This window comes from Musa acuminata, chromosome BXJ2-6, assembly GCF_036884655.1.
Source record: "Musa acuminata AAA Group cultivar baxijiao chromosome BXJ2-6, Cavendish_Baxijiao_AAA, whole genome shotgun sequence".
NCBI lineage: Eukaryota > Viridiplantae > Streptophyta > Magnoliopsida > Zingiberales > Musaceae > Musa > Musa acuminata.
In genome coordinates this window covers 21,275,104-21,291,064 of record NC_088343.1, presented here as the reverse complement: position 1 = coordinate 21,291,064, position 15,961 = coordinate 21,275,104, and positions in this window count along the sequence as shown.

The window sequence follows — 15,961 nt, the reverse complement described above, 5'->3', positions numbered from 1 at the left end:
TACAGATTTCAAGCAAAAACTAGGCATACCAAACGCTTGGAAACAAAGGCACTGATGAAACAAGAATATTAACTCAGATGTTTGAACGTTACTATGTTCACCATATTCAAAGTATCTACAGATAAATGAATCTCCAGCCATCATAATGTGCCAATTAATTGACCAAAAAATAAGTAATACCATTTTGGCAATGAAAACATAACTCTATACATAAGTTTGACAAATGACTCCATATGCAAATTAATCTAGAAAGGGGCCACAATAGAAAGGTTGCCGATGTTGGTCACCAAATTGGCTTCACCAAAAGAGTTTAGAAAAGAGGAGCCGTACACAAATCAACTCGATGAAATAACTCGATGTTTCCTTCTTCCTGGAACCTTCTTGACCTTAAAGCTTATTAAGCCAACTCATTTACAGATTCTGATGACCTACATGCACAGACCTATAAAATAAAAAGGATTCCATTTATATTACTATAAAATATCACAAACATGCATGCAAGCATGTAAAAATGTAGCACACCTATACCAGACAGCAGATTAAGGAGAAAACAAAAATATTCATCTGTGCATTCAGACATCTAAATTATTATTAAATTGGCTAAATGATTGGATTAAATAGCATTGCCATAAGTAAAAGACACGGAAGACCAACATAACTAGTATAGGCCACGATAACTTCGAGAAGCATATTCTATTTAGTTTAAGAATGTTTAGACTTATTTGTTGATGAAAGAAATAATTTTTTACCTCAATAATACAAAATATAGTGTCATGTCACTTCCCTGAGTTGTGTTCTATAATTGACAATGATGTATGGATTGGTAAGATGTTGTATATTGAATGTCCAGTGACCAAGAAATTTGTGGTTCATATCAGACCATCCATAACAAAATATATTTAGGTACTAGAAACAAGCATATCGTTAAAATCAGATGAACAATAGGTAAAAAAATATTTCAAACAAGTCAATATATTACATGTATATACGATATCCATAATCATTTAATATACCATTTTAAGTTGTAGTTGTGAGAAACAGGTACAGACCTATGCAATTAAAATCATATCAACGTATTATATCATGTTCTTAAAGAAATAGGTTCTCTAGAAGAAGAATTTAGAAATGTTAGAAATAAGAATAAGGAGGAGAAAACATGAGCCACAAATGTGGTTGTACATTAAGTTCATGCATATTGCATAACAGTCATACAAGTCCTCAAAGTTACCCTTACCATTTTATTGATTTTTCTCTAGTTTAATGATCTCAGAAACCATATAACCATTATACAATGGAAAGGATTTTATCATAAAAAAACTGTTGAGAATTGATTCATGCTAGTTATCTAAATAGTTATCATGTTCTAAATAGTTATAATTATATTCTAAGTAATGACCCATGATCTAAAAATTAGGAAATAGTTACTACATCTAAAATAATCATGGGTGACATGATGTGATGAGATAGTTATCATTAAGTCCTATAAATAAGATCATAGTTCATGAATTAAGATAGTGTGCACTTGGGAATGTGTCGTAAGTGTTCTAAGTCTTAACTCTTATTTAATACTATATCGATTTTTTTTATTTAAAGCGTTCTCATTTAATTGTATCATAGTATTTTATTTTTATCATTTTATTATTCCTCCATTCCCAACATTTATGATATCAGAGCTAAGTTTCAATCTGAACTGGATATTTTGAATTTCAATGGTAATTCCATGTCTTAACCATTTATTCTCATCTTTTCGAGCAAATACTATGAATTTTAGAATACCAAGATGAAGACTCTATTCAAGTCTTAGGATCTTTAAAACTTAATAGAGAATGATTATGCATATCCAAATGAAGAAACCAAGCCAAGGGAGAATAGAAAGAAAATTTTAAAAGTATTGTTCTTCATTCAACAAGTTATACATGAGACAATCTTATCAAGGATTGTAGTAGTGACAACCTCAAAGCAAGCTTGGTTGATACTTCAAAATGAATTTCAGGACTCGTCGAGGGTAATTATAGTAAAACTTCAAACCTTTCGTCATGAGTTTAAAATTTTATTCATAAAATATAATGAATCGGTATAAGATTTTCTTTTTTGAGTGATTAAAATTGTTAGTCAAATGAAATCTTATGGTGAACATCTTTATGATTATATAATTGTTGCAAAGGTTTTGAGAAGCTTAACTTCAAAATTTGATCATGTTGTTACCATAGTTAAGGAGTCAAAAGATTTATCTACCTTTTCATTTGATGAACTAATGAGTTCCTTGTAAAAACATAAAGCAAGGTATAACATGTCCCTTGAGAAAAGTGAAGAAAAAATATTTGAAGTTAAAGGGGAGCCTTCTACTTCAAAAGAAAAGATAGAAAAATCAATAGGAAGAGGGTATAACGGAGAAGGATTTCATAGTAAAGGAAATGGAAGAGGAAAAAAAAGATACTTTGATGGGCATGATGAACAAAAATAATCAAATTATGATAAAAAAACCTATAAGAGTGGAATTCAATATCACTATTATAAAAAGTTTGGTCACATGAAGACCGCTAAAAAAGAGAAAAGCAAGCAAGCTATGTGAAAGAAAATGAAGAAAATAGTAAGTTATTTATAACTCATTTACAAGTTAAATGATATCTCAAATAATATTTTATTTTTGAATAATAGATATTATAATCATGTATCAAGCATAAGATTACTGTTTAGATATATTGATGAAACTCACAAGTTGAAAATTGACTTGGAGATAGCAAGAAAATTTTAGTAAAAGAAAAAGGAACAATTGAGATAAAGATAAGTCAATAGAAGGAAAAATACCTTAATAATATTTTTTTATTCCTAATTTATCACATAACTTGTTGAGTGTTGGACAATTAATAGATGATAGATATTCAGTTATATTTGATGATGATTCATGCACTATTACAGATAAAAAATTTGGTTTGATTATAGTAAATATTTACATAATGCAAAACAAGATATTTTTACTTGAAGTTTTAAATATTAAAAAGCATACTCTTATTATAACTTAAAAGAATGATCATAATTTATGGTATTTAAGATATGGATACCTTAACATTAAGAGTTTAAGATTATTAAATCAAAAGTAAATAATTTTTGGATTGCCCAAAATTAATACACTTGATGTATATGAAGTGTTCATTTATGGCAAATAAAGCAAAAAATTATTTCCTATTGAAAAAGCATAGAAAACATCTAATTGTCTTGAATTAATTCATGTTGACTTATGTGGACTTATGAATACAAAATCATTTAATAGAAGTCAATATTTTCTATTTTTACTAATGATTATAGTCGAATGAGTTGGGTATATTGTTTGGAACTGAAATATGAAACATTTGATAACTTTTAAAAATTTAAGACATTTGTAGAAAGGTAAAGTAGTAGATGCATAATGATACTTCGGATAAATAAAGGCGATGAATTTTTATCTAACAAGTTTAATTCTTTTTGTAAAGAAAATGATATTTGTAAGGAATTGATAGCACCACATTGGTAGAACCATAGCGGATTCTAAGCTTAGGGTTGATCTCTTTAGGGGATCGATCTCCTTGGAACTCTATAAGGGTTTCTTCCTCTAAGTTGCTACTCAAAGGCTGCTAAAAAGATTCATCTATTACTTGTCAAAAGAGGATAAATACATGACTATTTATAGGGCTTCTAAACCCTAACTCATAATAAGACTCATACTCTAAGAAGCAACCTCCCAACTAACCCTAACCCTAGCCGGCCTCTTCACATCTTTAATAGGGGTTGGCTAGGTAGGTTTTACATGAATGTCCCTTTCAATAAAGTTTAATTAGGACTCTCCTAGCTAGCATCCTAACAGACATGCCCTCTTCAAATAAGTCTTATCCTCGAGGCTGACGATCCATGAGTTCTAGGAATTTGATCTTCAAGTCATCATAGTTCTCCCAAGTGGCATCTTCTATTGGTAAGTTCGCCCATTGTATTAGTACTTCAGTAGTGGGTCGTCGTCGTTAAGTCATAATCCATCGATCAATAATGCCACTCGGTTGGATTTGGAGTTCTCATTGGGTAGTCATATTTGGTAGATGGCTTTGGGCTGTCTCGTTTTATCCTAGCTTGAGCTTTAAACATGACATATGGAAGACTGGATGGATTCGGGAGCTAGCAGGTACATCTAATCTATATACTACTGCTCCGATGCGCTCTAAAATGTGGTGGGTCCATAGAACCGAGATAAAAGCTTTATAGCTGCTATGGTCTGGATTGATATTTGCTTATATGGCTAGTGCCATAGGAAGACCCAATCTCCTACTAAAAATTCTCTTTTGTCTTTGTGTTGATCATATTGCTATTTTATCCTTGCTAGGCTATAGTGAGATTATCTTTTAGTAACTTTAGCATTTTGTTTCTATCTTGTAGTTCTCTGTCTACTTGTTCTACTTTAGAGGTGCTTAACAAATATTTTAGGATCACAAGAGGAGGTCAGTCATACATAGCCTCATAGGGAGTATATTTTGTGGATGAATGATAAGTTGTATTATACCACCACTCGACCTAGGGAAGCCACTTTGTCCACTCTTTTGACTGGTCACTAGTGAAGCATCTGAGGTATGTCTCCAAGCACCTGTTCACCACTTCAGTTTGGCCATCGGTTTGTAGGTGATATACTATACTCATTTTCAATTTAGTGCCTTGCATCTCGAATAACTCTGTCCAAAATCTGCTTGTGAAGACCCTATCACAATCACTTACAATAGATCTTGGCATCCCATGTAATATTACAATATTCTCCATAAAGATCCGAACAATACTAGAAGTAGTATAGGGATTACGAACAACACAAAAGTTATTCCTTACAATCTAAAGCATATCAATTGTATAATCATGTTAGTGGCAAAGTTATTATTAATAAAAATATTATATTTAATGAAAGGGCATGTTGAAATTGGGAGACCAATAAAAATGAAACATAAATTCATATTCGAACAGAACTAGACACTCAACATAATCAAGTGATAGATCCTGCTCCAACAAGTTTATCTTCAACCTCATCTAATGTTAGGATCAAGAACAACACTAAGAGAGGGGGGGGGGGGGGGGGGGTAAATTAGTGTAGTGGATAAAAATTATAAATTTCAACGATTTCGGAAAACTTTGTTCGATGAAATTCTAAGTTTGATAAAAACCATTAGTTTGACTCGAATAAGTTCGCAAGTGAGTAGAGAAGAGGGGATTGGATAGTTTGTAATAAAGTAAAGTAAAATACAGTACAGAGAATAAGCAGTAAGGAAAGAACATAGTAAAATTTATAATGGTCTAGTCATTGTGACCTACATCCACTTCTGATTCCTCCTCTGTCGAGGTCGCCAATGTTCACTAATAATCTTCCTTCAATAGACAAAGACCAACCACCTCTTTACAGTGCTTTTTCCTTTTCACAGGTTTAGGAGATAACTCTTACAAGCCTCACACCTCTATTATAAAGCTAAAGAGAAAAAGAAAGAGGACTCTTACACTTTTATAACATTTTTTATACCCTAACACTTAAAGATTTTTCCACACTTAGATATCAGTTTGTTATCGTTTCATACAGAAAAGAGTGGGGTATTTATAGGCCCCAATGGCTTCAAAATTGGAACTAAAAAGTGTCTCATCCCAAATTTTCGAGGTATTGGCGATACCACCGCTAGTATTGGGCGGTACCATCACTTGATAGAATCTCGAATACTAAGCTCTAATGGTACCACCGCTTGATAGGGCGATACCACCGCTTGGCAGTAATAACCGTCGATGGTACCACTACTTAGTCTAGGCAGTACCACCACCCATACCACCCGGGAGATTGCTAATTATGATTTTTAAGGCATACACTAAGTAAAACAAGCCCGATAAGTCTAGGTTTGTTTCGGCGAGCTTTCGACGATCTTCTGACGGAATTCTGATGATCTCTTAACAATCTTCCAATGGACTTCGGGCAAGCTCTTAGACTTCATGACAACCTTCTTGGCGAGTTCCAACGAGCTTCTTCTCTATCACTTCTGGTAGCATTTTCGACGAATCTTCGGACTTCCAATGAACTCTTGAACTCCCAACGAAATCTCAATCTTGACTCCGGCACTTTGTTTTGCTTTATGCCTTGATCGCTATCGTAGTTAATCCTGCACACTTTTCTCAACATATAGATTTGATCAAATAATTTATCAATTGATTTCATCATCAAAATCTAAGATTCAATAAATCTTTTCCTTTTTTATGATGACAATCAATTGATGACGGAGTAAACCTTAACTCCCCCAATCTATATGCCATACTTGAGAAAATACACTCTTGAATTCAAGGCCTTTGAATTCGAGCATTAAACTGATAAGTTATATGCATTTAAACTCATTGACATGTACATCATGATAGAAATCATGATTTACTATCTCAAAATATGATACCATATATTTATCATAATACAAATGATGTCAAGGCATAACATCCATTTTTAAGTCCAATATACAATGATGATAGATAATCATCATTTTCAAGTATTATACGAATTTCAAATATAAAATTTAGCAAGATTCAAATTTTGATAAAAGATGATAATTCATCAATCGGGGTGTTAGAACTCCAGAGAAATTCTACGTAGGCTAATCTTTGATGAGGATCAATCCTTGGAACTTTATAGTGGCTCCACCCTCCTAGAAGTCAGCCATATGGCTGCAATTGTAGATAGATCTTATTCTCAAAAAGATGGAGGCTACATGCTTATATAGGGCTCTAAACCATAGTCCTAGGGGCTACTTCCTAGCGTCTTTATCCTATAAAGAAGAGTGACTAGAGTTTATATTTGGGCCTTTGAGCTTCTTAGCCGCCGCCCCCTTTTACTAGGCTGGTTGGTTAGGGTTGAGGGCAAAAGGGGTAACTCACTGTAACTCACTTAGGAAGCAACTTCTAGGGCTAGGTTTTGAGCCCTATATAAGCATGTAGCCTCCATCTCTTTGAGAATAAGATCTATCTACGATTACAGCCATTTGGTCGACTTCTAGGAGGGTGGAATCCCTATAGCATTCCAAGGAGTGATCTCCCCTAAAGATCAATCTACATATAATTCCTCTAGGGTTCTATCATATGGTATTAGGGCAATGATCTTGCTGCTTTTACTGCCATCCTTACCACCCACAACCAGCCAAGCAATTCCCACAATTGCTCTTGACATCACCATCTCCACCGTCATCTGTTGTAGATCAAATCAATATACTTCTATCACCTCTAATTGCATTAGAGATATGGTATTCTCCTATCACTAATACCTTTTGTTGCAATAATTTTTTATTCAAAATACCAAGAAGACTTCTTCTTATCTATCCTATGCTGTGAATTCCTTTCGTCGCAAAAGTTATCAACTTTGCAAATGAAGGATTGCTGTAAAAAATTTCAATCGCATATTGTTGCCTTTAACTGATCTATTCGCAATCCTTTTTAAACAAAATTTCTTATATGCTTTATAGATCATCTTGGCTTTCATCTAAGATTGATTTATTGAGAAATTTATATCTAAAAACATTCTTCTGTTACTGCAAATTTTTGTCGCAACCGCTAAAATTTTTTGACGAGAATTTTGCTATCGCAACTTGCACCAATTTCCTTGCTGTTATACTATCAAAATTTTCTTGATTAAATTGGTTATCATTGTTGTTATATAAACTGAGATTTTGCTATCAAATTCTCTCCTCAAATCTCTTGGATTTTGTTAGAAATTTCATCGAGAAACCATTGTTTCTTCGATGATAATTCTATTCTTACAAGATAATACATATTTGCAACAACTTCTACTAATTTCTATCAAACCTTTGCTATCATCTACCACAGATATAAAACCTTTTTCCCTAACCTTCATCCACTACCATCACAGTGCTAAAACTCCACCAAACCCCACTCTCAAATTACACCCAAAACAACTACAAAATAAGCCTAAACCATAGCCTACATTCACCAATCCACCAACCCTTTCGACCACCACTTCTCTCAACCTATGCATGCCTTTAACTTGATAACAAAAGAGAGATCTTAATATTACAGATTTTGAAGCATATATTATGGCATCTGAGGGGGCAATCAATGCTAAATTCGAAGCCTTCGAGGTGCGAATGGAGGATAAGATTTAGACTCTCTTTATCGAACTCAGTTTGGGCCGACCACCAAGCCCAAAGAAATCACATCAAGGAGAGAGCTCTAACCAATCATACCAAGCTCTAAGAGATGACTTCCAAGAGAAGGGAGGCTCTATACTTGATCCCTACTATTGACGCATGAGGGTGGACTTTCCTAGATGGGAAGAAGGAGACCCGATTGGTTGGATCTCATGCGCGGAGCGATATTTTCGATACCACAAAACCACATATGCATCTATGGTGGAAATTATAGGTATACATCTTGAAAGAGATTCCATATAGTAGTTTGACCAGTTTGAACACACTCATGGAGTCCTCTCATGGCGATAATTCAAAGGACTGCTGATCCGCTTCAGACCAACCGATTACGAGAACATTGACGGACAACTAGTAAAATCCGACAAACCTCCACCATTCGGGAGTACCAAATCAGGTTTGAAAGTTTATCAAATTAAACTCATGATTGATCTAAAAAATAGCTATTAGGGACCTTCATTGAGGGCTTGAAGCTGGAGATCCGGGGAGAAGTTAAAGCGCGATAACCATACACGCTTATGACAACCATCTCTTTCACACGATTTCAAGAGGAGCAATTGAACTATGAAGCCCGGAGGACTAGAGTTGCTCCCTAACTAGCAATACTGAAGCCCTCAACCCCCCCCTACTATCAACTAAGCCCCTGCACTAAAAAGGTTGACAAGAGAAGAGCTTTGGGAGCGATCTGCGAAGGGGTTATGTTAGCATTATGACGAGCGGTGGAGCCACGATCATCGCTGTAAAAAAGGGAGGCTTCTTGTAATTGAACTAGTAGAAAAAAAGGTTATTAAACATCTAGAAGAGAGCCTTGAACATGAAGAAGAAGATGTGAAAGAAGAGCCATAACTGACCGACTTTAAGGTACACACACTAGCTGGCTACTCAAACCCGTAAATGATGAAAGTTGGAGGCCTTCTCTAACAACAACCAATCACTATTCTCATCGACATGGGTAGTACTAATAACTTCCTAAACAGTAAGGTTGCTACTTAGATAGCACTCCACATCGAAGGTTGTAGCAAGTTCGATGTAAAGATCACCGACAGAAGAATCCTAAAGTTCGACCAAAGATGTCCACAGGTAAAACTATTACTACAAGATCAAAAAATCATCACTGACTTCTTTCTCCTACCAATTAATGACTATGAGGTCATGCTTAGCATAGAATAGCTGACGATGCTAGGTGATGTCTCTTGGAACTTTTTCAAATTAATTATGAAATTCTACTACAAAGGCAAACAAATCATCCTACGTGGGAAGCGCGGAAGCAACGTAACCACCATTTCGACCCAACGAATGGAGAAAGTTTTATACAAGGTGTTGGGAAATCTTGCGAGCGACATCACATGCACAGCGGAAGAACAAGAAAATAAAATCTCTGATTCCCAAAGAGATGTTCGTCGTCATGCGAAGATTGGTGCGCAAAATCCGCGAAACTTAAAACTGCGTATAGAGTAGATTGTGTTACCTAGGGAGATTGTATATCCCTATTTCCTTGCAGATCCTTAGGAGAGGTGAAGGAGGTCAAGCGTCCTCCTCTCTAGTGGTGATCCACACAGTAGGGCTGCGACGACGCTCCTCAAAACTCCAAACCTGCTCTGAGGTGGAGAGGGGGAGGAGAATAGGAGAAGCAAGCAAAGGCTCTAGCCAATGAGGCTCTGAATCTCTCCTATTTATAGAGGTCCCCTATCAAAACCTAATGGGTCCTCCCGTAGTGGGTACTGGATCTGCATCCAATAAGACAAGGGCTCCGTCAGATATCTCATATCCGAACCTTTACTCATCGCAATTTCTATCATATGTGTGTGACCCTCTAGGCCCAATATCGAGCTGGCCGTGAGTCATACCTGTCAGAACTCCTTCTAACTCACTGAATTATTATCTCTGTAATAATTCACTCGACTCATCGACTACGGACGTACTAGGCCACTACGCCGTAGTCCCTAGACGATACAGGGGAATCCAATCCATTGGACCTATCTGTCCTCAATTACCGTGTACCTATAGTCCCTCATCCATCTAATATCCCAGAGAGTGTATATCGAGCATGGTGTTGTCAGACCCATACGGTTTCTACTCAAGTCTTACTCTAATCGGATTCTCTCGGAGAAACCTTTCTCTCTCAACTCGAATGACCCTGGCTAGGGATTTGTTTGAGCAAGAACATATAGGATATTCCTCTCATGACGCCGAGAGTGAATGATCCTCTATCGATACTCAATAGCCCTCGTAAGGTTGGCTACCACTCCTAATGACCAACTGTACTAGATCTGGGACAACCAAACCTATAAGTCTGGTATCAAAGAGTGGAGCACTCATACAAGACATCCTTGGTGTCTCAAGTCTAAGGACCAGATACACCACTAGGACTATGGAATCGCTGCCTAACAATAAGGCATCATCAACCATCCAGCATTCCGTAAGCGGATCAATCAGTGAACTCATTCTCCAATGAGCATCTGTACTGTATCCCTAGTGTCCCTACACGAGCAGCTATGAGACCAACTACATCCATCATATGGACGGGTATACAGCACACCAGTCTGTCCGGTTATCATGATGTCCCTCTTGAGTAACCTATGAACGGGATTATTTAGGATATGTGTTTAAAGGTGAATCGATCTCATTATCGTGATCTCATCACGATCCGATTCCCATTGCACAAATTCAAGGACATCAAAATATATATATGCACATACGCAATAGTTATAAAGTGATATACGCCAAAATATAATAAGCAAAAAGATTCTGTATCAAGTCACATGTGCTATTACTCACGTGATTGGCTTGCTGGGCACCTATGACTAGCACAAGGTAAATGGTGGTTTTTTCATACATCTCCAGCAGCAACCAGAGGGGAAGAAAATTGAAATTGAAGATCAAAATCTCACCTAATTGCTTATTGAATTTACTGACATTTTTGCTGAGCCGCGCGGTCTTCCTTCTACTCGGCAATATGACCATCGGATTCCAATCCTTCCGGGCAAGCCACTAGCAAACACTCGGCCATACTATTATCCTCACCTCCAAAAGGATAAAATTGAAAAGATTGTAAAGGAGATGCTTAAACAGGGGTGATTCGGCCAAGTTGCAACCCCTATTCCTCACCGGTGATAATTGTATGCAAGAAGGACGGAACTTAGCGAATGTGTATCGACTACCAAGCTTTAAATGACATCCTCGTCAAGGACAAGTAACCAATACTAGTGGTGGATGAACTTCTTGATGAGTTAAAAGAAGCTTGAGTCTTCACGAAGTTGGACCTCCGATCTGGTTACCACTAAATTCGGGTATGTGAAGACAACATTCCAAAAACTACATTCCGCACACATAACGACCATTATGAATTCTTAATAATGTCTTTTGGACTCATTAATACTTTTTTAACCTGCCAAAGTCTCAATATTGATATTTTTTAGAGCTTTCTTTACAAATTTATGCTGGTATTTTTTGATGATATTCTCATTTACAACCCTTCTTTTGAGACCCACTTTCAGCATTTACGGGTTGTTTTGACGATCTTTCGGGAGAATACTCTTTTTGTTAAGCATCTGAAATGTAGTTTTCTCCAGCAAAAAGTAGAGTACCTTGGGCACATAATATCAGAAAGAGTGGTGGTAGACCTAACAAAAATTGAGGTAATGCAAGGCTGGCCGAAACCTATAAATGTGAAATTACTACGCGAGTTCCTTGGACTAACGGGCTACTACCAAAAATTTGTTAAGGACTATGGGAAGATCAACGTACCTGTCACTTCTTTATTAGAAAAAGATGCATTTTAATGGTCGGACAAAGCCTCTGCTGCCTTCGACAAACTTAAGGCAGCCATGATGACGACGCCGATGCTAGCGCTACCAGATTTTAGCCGACCCTTCATCATTAAGGCCGATGCATCTAGAGTCAGAATTGGAGTCGTTCTCATGCAAGATGGTCAACCACTCATATACATTAGCAAGGCATTATCTCCCTCCCATCAAAATATGTCAATATCTGATAAGGAGATGCTCGCTATTGTGTACGCAGTAACGGGGTGGAGACCCTACCTGATCGGCTAACTACTTCAAATTAAAACCGATAATAGAAGCCTCAAGTACTTTTTGGAGCAAAAGATATCATCCCCTAAGTACCAAAAATGGGTAACTATACTTATAGGATTTTATTATAAAATTATTTACAAAAAGGGGAAAGAAAACGTTGTTGCAGATGCACTCTCATGGCTACCTAAGAAAGCTAAGTTTTCAGCCATCTCCCTTCCTACCACCAGCTTCCTCAAGGACATTACGAAAGAATGGAAGAAGGATCCAGAGATCAGCAATATCATAAAAAAATTGGAGGATCCAAGTGCAATAGCCTACTACACTTGGGATTCAAGGGATCTACGCTCAAATGTCACATTGTGCTTATACCTGACTCCCCTTACATCAAAATCATCCTGCATGAAATGCACTCCACACATTTAGCAGGGCACTCTGGATTCCTGAGAACTTATAATAGAGTGAAGCAAAATTTTTATTAGAGAGAGATGAAAAAAATTATTGGTGAATATGTGACACAATGTGATGTATGTCAATAGCACAAGGGTGAAACAGTGGTAAGTCCAGGGAAGCTACAACTACTACCCATATGGGACTCGGTGTGGACTGACATCTCCATGGACTTCATCGAAGGGCTTCCACCTTCCAAAGGTAAAAGCACAATTCTCGTGGTGGTTGATCGACTTATGAAATATACTCATTTTTGTGTTGTGCGAAAACCCTATACTATTGCTAGTATTGCCTAGATTTTCATAGAAAACATTGTTAAACTGCATGGGATGCCAAGGTCCATTATAAGTGATCGTGATAGGATCTTCACTAGTAAATTTTGGATCAAGTTATTTCAATTACAAGGCACCAAACTCAAGATGAGCACAATATATCATCTATAAACTAATGGCCAAACAGAGGTGGTAAATAGGTGTTTAGAGACGTACCTTCGGTGTTTCACCAGCGACCGGCCAAAGGAGTGGACAAAATGGCTTCCCTAGGCCGAATGGTGGTATAATACTATATATCATTCATCTATAAAATGTGCCCCTTATGAAGCACTGTATGGTTGGTCGGCCCTTGTGATTCCAAAGTATATAATTAGCATGGCCAAGGTAGATCAGGTTGACCAAGAATTGATTGACAAGGACAAACTCGTACAACTATTAAAGAATAATCTCTCTACCGCTCAAGCCAGAATGAAGTAGTTGTTTGGATCAAGAGCGACACTAAGGGGGGGGGGGGGGGGGGGGATGATTAGTGCAACGAAAAATTCTTTGATTTTCATATAAAATATTTTGTACATTCAATGAAAACCGAATCAGAAGGATAGCAACTTGAAACGTATGAGAGCGTAAGCAAGATAAGGAGAAGAAGTAGTTTGCTATAAAATTATTTGCAATTAAAGTAAATTACACTAATGAAAAGTAAACCAGAATTTAGAGTGGTTCAGTCAACGTGACCTACATCCACTTTTGGATTCTTCCTCCGACGAGGTCATCGGTGTCCATTAAAGGCCTTCCTTCAATAGGTGAAGACCGAACACCTCTTTACAACACTTTCTTCTTTTCCCGGGTTTAGGAGATGAACTCTTACAAGTCTCACTCCTCTTTCTTGGATGGTTACAAGGCTAAGAGATAGAGGAGAACTCTAACTTTTATAACACTTTAAGACTCAAGAACTCAATATTATGCCAATATGTTTCGTGCCCTTTCATGTAAAAAGGGTGGCGTTTTTATAGGCCCCAATGGCTTCAAAAATGGAGCCAAAAAGTGTCTAATCCTGGATTTCTGGGGTCCTGGCAGTACCACCACCATTACTGGGCGGTACCACTGCCTAACACCTGACACTAGGCAGTACCACCGCTTGACATACCTTAGAGACCGAGCTCTGGCGGTACCACAACCTGACAGGGGTGGTACCACCACTAGCAGCAATAACTACCAGTGGTACCACCACCCAGATTTCTTGGGGCACTGCTTTCCAAGCGGTGCCACCACCGGCCAAGAATTCAGGGGTTGAATTGGGTGCTCAATTCAGCCCAATTCAACCCTATTAAGGGCCCAATTGGCCCCTAATTAAGTTTATGGAATTATCTTTCAATCCTAATCTAATTTATGCTCTAACTATGATAATTAAGACATGTTTACTACACTTCTTGTTCCGATGCGTCAATTGCTTTTTCGGTGAGCTTCCGACGTGTCTCGCTCGGAGACTGAGCTCGGGCGGTGCAACCTCTTGCCTTGTGCGGTTCAACCACCTGGCAGAAATCAGGGTCCGAATGGGTTGTTCCATTTGGCCCAATTTGGGTCTTTTAGGGGCCCAATTGCCCCAAGATTAAGTTAATGGGATCACCTCCCATTTCCAATTTAATCATTGTGCTAACTATTACTTTTCCTAAGATATTTACTGCAACTTGCTCCGGTGCGTCAATCGCTTCTTCCGACGAGCTTCCGGCGAACTTCCGTCGATCATCCGATGAACCCTCGGTGATGCTCCTGCGGACTTCCGGCAAACTCCTGGACTTGCGACGATCCACTTGGCGAGTTCTGACAAGCTTCTTTGGCAAGCTCATGGACTTCTCGGATTTGTTCCCGTAGAACCTCCGACGACTGTCCGAACTTCCGTCGAATTCTCGAATTCCCAACGTGATCATTGTCTTGACTCCAGCGCAACTCCTATTGCATATCTTATTTTCATCGTAGTTAATTCTGCACACTTAAAACAAAACTTCGATCGAGACAATTAATCCTAAGCAATTAACCAAGTTGTCCGGCATGTCTTTGGTCCCTCGACGCTTCGTCCGATTCTTTGGCACATCGTCCTCAATCGGCTAGTTGACTCCGTAACTCCAATATCCTTGGCACAATACCTGCTCTTTTTGGCATAATGCCCGAGTCCACGGCCCAAAGCCTTCTGTCGATACATCGACCGATCCACCGGCCCGACGTCTAATATTCTGACATGTTTCTTCGGCACAACATGATTTTCCTGCTTTAATTGTCTCATGCTGATCGAAGCATCCTGCGTCACTCAAAACACAGATTAAATCATAAACATATATCAAGTGGTTTCATCATCAAAATACAAGATTCAACAACTTCTACTCAAGACTCCTATTCATTTACTGTTGAATCTCGGATTTTGATGATGAAGTCAATTATCATTTGTTATCTAATCTATATGTTGAGATAAGTGTGCAGGATTAACTATGATGAAAGTGAGACATGCAGCAGGAGTTGCGCCGGAGTCAAGACAATGATCATGTTGGGATTTCGAGTGTTCGACGGAAGTTCAGATAGTCGTCGGAGGTACTGCGGGAACAAATCCGAGAAGTCCATAAGCTTGCCAAAGAAGCTCGTCGGAACTCACCAAGTGAATCGTTGCAAGTCCAGGAGTTTGCCAAAAGTCCGCAGGAGCATCATCGAGGGTTCATCGGATGATCGACGGAAGTTCGCCGGAAGCTCGACGGAAGAAGCGATTGACGCACCGGAGCAAGTTGCAGTAAATGTCTTAGGAAAAATCATAGTTAGCACATTGATTAAGTTGGAAATGGGAAGTGATCCCATTAACTTAATCTTAGGGCAATTGGGCCCCTGAAAAACCCAAATTGGGCCGAATGGATCAACCCATTCAGACCCTAATTTCTGCCAAGCGGTTGAACCGCCCAAGGCAAGAGGTTGCACCGCCTGGGCTCTGTCTCCGAGCGAGACTGGGAGGTGCAACTGCTCCAGCCAGGCGATGGCACCGCCTAGGACT